The sequence below is a fragment of the Schistocerca gregaria genome, chromosome 10 (genome assembly GCF_023897955.1).
Source record: "Schistocerca gregaria isolate iqSchGreg1 chromosome 10, iqSchGreg1.2, whole genome shotgun sequence".
NCBI lineage: Eukaryota > Metazoa > Arthropoda > Insecta > Orthoptera > Acrididae > Schistocerca > Schistocerca gregaria.
This window is the reverse complement of record NC_064929.1, coordinates 64,893,997-64,899,002: the sequence shown is the minus strand read 5'-3', so window position 1 is coordinate 64,899,002 and position 5,006 is coordinate 64,893,997. Positions and strand designations below refer to the sequence as shown.

The 5,006-nt window shown below is 44.3% G+C and overlaps 1 non-coding gene across 1 annotated transcript; it reads right to left on the bottom strand.

Annotated features, from left to right (window-relative positions):
* Positions 1–4,679: 4,679 nt before the first annotated feature.
* Positions 4,680–4,753, bottom strand: Trnat-ugu (transfer RNA threonine (anticodon UGU)). Its single transcript has one exon. It is a non-coding gene; the product is annotated as a tRNA-Thr (tRNA).
* Positions 4,754–5,006: the final 253 nt, after the last annotated feature.

Here is a 5,006-nt window from a genome sequence, read left to right as displayed (position 1 = left end):
GTCGAAGGCACCGGAAATGTCCACCATGAGCCCCAGAACATACTTCGCCGTGGATGAGTGTACAATACTTGCTGCACGATTAATGGCATCAGATGTTGATTTGCCCTTGCGAAAACCGTATTGCATTTCACTCATTCCACGTAGAATTCTATGACTCGACAGTCTTGACACTAGCAATTTTTCAAAGGTCTTCCCCAGAACATTTAATAGGCAAATAGGCCTATATGATTTAGGCAGCGTTGGATCCTTGTCCGGAGCCTTTTTTATAATAATTACCTCTGCAGTTTTCCAGCAGGTTGGGAAGCACTGTGTTTCAAGACATCTATTGAAAATTTGTGCAAGTACCGGGGCCAGCTTAGTTGGAATACTCTGCAGAACTTCTGCAGGAATTGCATCCGGCCCGGGCGCCTTGCGTGCTTTGAGTTGTCAGTCTCCGGTCGGTCGTCAGGGAGGAGCACATTTAGTAGCTCTTCCGCTGTTTGTGTCCAGTCTTTTGTCATTCTGTCTGTGACATGAATTTTTACTGTCGAGAGATGCATAGGAGAGTGTATCTTTTCTCGTACGATCTTGTATGGTGTCCCCCAGTGGTCCAGGATCAGTTGGGATTTCACAAAATCCTCCCAACTCTGCTGGCGATGTTGTTTAAGGGTTTCTTTAAAAATCCACTTCTGCCTGCGATATTGAGAAAGATGGTATTGTCTTTCCTCCTGGGTGAAAGACCTCTGATAATTACGACGAGCCCTTCTCATAGACTGCCGAAGCCTCGTCAGCTCTGGAGTCCATGGAGTTGCCGCTTTGCGCATGAGACGCCTTCGCATCGGTATCGAGACGGCTACAGCCGTCCTAATGGAAGCAGTTAAGGCCTCAACGGCCTCCTCAACATCAAAAGGCCCGTCTCCCAATTCCGGAGGATCAAACTCCGCCTCTAGGAGCTCCCAATTGGCTTTCCCGTAGTCGTACCGCATCGCCCACCCCTCTGGCACTTGCTCATTCTCTTGAGTTATAAAAAATTCGATTACATTATGGTCACTTGTTGTTACGTTATCTAGAACTTTCCAATTTTGAATGTAATTGGCTATCTCGATTGTACTTAATGTAACGTCAATGTGAGATGACACCCCAGCTCTTCCCCTATATGTGGGGGGATTGCCGGGAAGATTTACAACATTTAAATTGTGTTCCATGATAACATATTCTAGCGCTTGACCACGTTGGTCCTGCGCTTGGCTGTGCCAGAGCGGGGACTTTGCATTGCTGTCCATAGTAATAATTATTGACTTGCCTCGTAAGGCTCGCAATACAGTGGTTAATTGCCTCAAGTATGTTTCTATTGCATCCCTGTACTGACAGTATATATTAACAAGATAACAGAATGAATTACAATGATTGATCTGCACAACTGTTGTATGTGTAGTACAAACATGTGTCAGTACCGTCACTTTGATCATTCTATTCCGAATTACAATTGCCGACATTGGGTTCAGACAGGTTGAGACCACTTGGGCTTTTACAGGGAAGCCAGAGATCGCTCCCGAGGCAGAGTTCGGCTCTTGTATTAATAGTATGTCCGCGTCTCTTTCCTCAGCCAATTTACGGAGCTCCTGGGTTACCAAGGCGCTCCGCATTGCATTTAAACTAGTCAGGATATCGACTATGTATATAGCAATCAGGCCATGGCTGAGCCGGATCAAAAGCAATCCTGCCGTACATTTTGACCATTTCTTCGTAGGTCTTATTTAAATCAAACACCCTTCCCCTTCGGGAGTAGACTTTCTGAATTAGTTCTTTTAGTTCATTATGATCGGTGGGGATATTTACCGATGCTAGATGAACACAGTCTACATCCTCCAGAGTTGGGAATGTTATTCTTTGTCCTCTTGGATGCCCGGCTCGAACCAGCTGCCTCAATGCTGCCATCATCAAGGTCTGTTCCTCTAATCTGCCCATCTGCAGCGTTTCCTCACATATGTCATTTGGTGGACATTTATTATAAGTTTTACCAGCTACTGTCCCATCTACCTTTGTATCTACTTCTAATGTCCCATTACTACTTTCTTCTACTTCAACATCTACTTTTGTGCTATCACCAAACTCCTCTACTTTCCTATCTACTTTAATACTGTCTACTGTCCCATCACCATCTACTTTCATCATGTCTTTACAGTCTTTGGTGTTCTCTGCCACAGCCGCAGGACCCGCCGCACTGTTCGACGACTCTCCCCCTTCGGAGGAGACTTCCGCCCCCGCAGCTGGCGCCGCCGAGGGACCTCCCCTGGCCGCCAGGTAGACTCCCACCTGGCAGGAGAAGTCCGCTGTCTGCGGCGGCACTTCAGGGATTGGAACAGTGTACACTCTTTCTTCACCCTCGTCCTCGTCGCGTGACTGAGACAGCTGTGTTGGTGTCTCAGTTTTACTGGCAGAGCCATCTGCGACAGGCCCCAGCAGCCCCTCCCTCCTGTCTGAGGAGGAGACGCCCCCGGTCGCGGTCCACTCCGCCACTGATGCCGCCGACGAACTCCACCTAGCCGCCACACCCGGCTCCACCTGGCAGACGGAGTCCGCTCCCGGCTCCTCATCTGGATCTGTAACACAAGCAGGATTAACATTCCCCACACCCTCATCTCCATCTTATGGGTGTAACTTTCGCCATCGCCCCGCATCCCTCGCCATCTTACCAGGTGACTTGCGTCTAGTTACTCGGTAGCTAGTCGCCATAGTCAGTCCTTTGTATCAGACGTTGTATAAGTAATTTATACGTTACACATTCCTTTCCAGGAGTGTGACAGGTCCTTTTTCTATACTTGCAGGGGATGCAAACTGGGGCTGGCTTATCACACTTTTGTTAGTCTTGGCTATCACAGCCACAGTTTCCACACACTGGTTTTTGAAAGGTACAATATTTTGCGACATGACCATAGTCATGGCATTTAGAGCACTTGGCCAGTGCTGTATAATCTTTTACTGATATGGCATTGTAGCCAATATACAGTCTGTTGCTTTGAATGATTTGCTTTCGCAATTCTGGTGATATCTCAACTGCATGGTGCACTATGTTTCGGTCTCTCGGACCTGCTTTAAATCTCAATTTAAATTGTTCCATAAATTGCTCTTTAGTCATTTGATTCTCAAAATTTTGTGCATAAACACAGTCTACAACATCCTCTTGTGACATGTATGACGGTACGCCATACATCATCATCAATGGACGTCTTTTCCTTGGTTTTTCACATGTAAAGGATTCTTTCAATTTTGCATTACTGACTACAGCAGAACCGCGCTTCGAAAAGCACGGTTGCTGCACACAGCTATGTTTCAAGTTGTAACATAGTAGATGTTTGGATATCCAGAGTTCCCACAGAAGACGGCAGGTGTCTTAACCTATGGGAGGGTGTAGCGAATTAAAAGACCTCCTAAGGGTGTCAAAGGGAGTTACATACGTCCACAATATTGTGTGTTTTCAAAACAAGAACAAGTATTAAGAAACATCAAAACAAAATTACAAGTGTAACAAAAACGCAATGAACATGGTATGAATATTGCAAAGTAAATAAAAATTAAAAAGCATCACTTTAGCGTGAACCTGAAGCAAGTGTCTTTGAGTATGAAGTGTCTAAGTATATTCAGAGATTTGCAGAGTTCACCATTGGTGTTACAAGTGTGAAATACAAAAAATAATAGTCTGAATGTAGCATTTATGCAAAAGATGTTTTTCAAGATAAATGATGACAGCCAAAACAGTTGCAGGGTAAAGATTTATTAAATTCTTGACCAAGGTTTCGGTATATATAAATATACCTTCATTAGAAGTAAAATATCCTGAACAAGAAGACACTTTCATTAGCAAAAATTTAGCATCGGAAATGAGAGAGAAAAAACACTATAGCTTAAGTAACCGTACAATTACCAGAGTATTACAGGCACAAAACTTTTAGTCACGTACTAAAATTACATCCTGCAATGGAGATTAATAAAACAATTATGCCAAAGGCGTCGTCAGTAGGTAAGACATCATCTCCATTTATACAACATGATTGTGGACAGAGGGTCGATGCGAACACAGTTTAGCATTAGTACTTCGCCTATGAACCATCGCGACGAGAGTGTGAAAGCCCTAGGACAGATAGTTTCGCCGAGAGAGGGCACTTGTGGTATGTGCCAGACACTCACGCACATTAAAATCCATGGATACATAGAAATGCCCAACAAAATTATTAAAAGTTGTGCTGATTCAAACCTTCTGTCATTAATAAATAAAACATATCAAAACCATATTAAAAACATCAACGTAAAATAAAAAAATATGGAACCAATTTACCTGTGTCTAAGTGTTAAGTAGATAAGCTTGCGCTATGGAACACATCTAACAAGAGAGGGTACCAGTTTAATGCGCGATAAACTCGCTAACTTAAATGGTAAAATAGATACTAGCGAAAACAGCCAAATGTTACAGTAAAACGAAACCATCTGTCGTTGTGAATAAAAACATGTCAGTTAACCACACATACACATCGAAAATCACAAACAGCAAACATAAAAAAATTCGTAAAATCCCAACAAGACAGGAAAGGCGCGTTTTTGTTTTTTCTGTTGAAATGAGATTCAGAGAAATTACAATGAAATGAACAACCTTATCTGCTTACAGGCGTTGACATACGTCAACGGGGACAGATGAAAACGTGTGCCTCGACCGGGACTCGAACCCGGGATCTCCTGCTTACATGGCAGACGCTCTATCCATCTGAGCCACCGAGGACACAGAGGATAGCGCGACTGCAGGGATTTATCTCTGGCACGCGCCCCGCGAAACTCACATTCTCAGCTTATTGTCCCGCACTACATTCGTACAATCGGCAACGCGCCGCGAGTAATGAGTATAATGGGCGGGGGCAATACGAATGTAGTGCGGGACAATACGTTGAGAACGTGGGTTTCAGAGGAGGCGTGCCGAAGATAAATCCCTGCAGTCGAGCTTTCATCTGTGTCCTCGGTGGCTCAGATGGATAGAT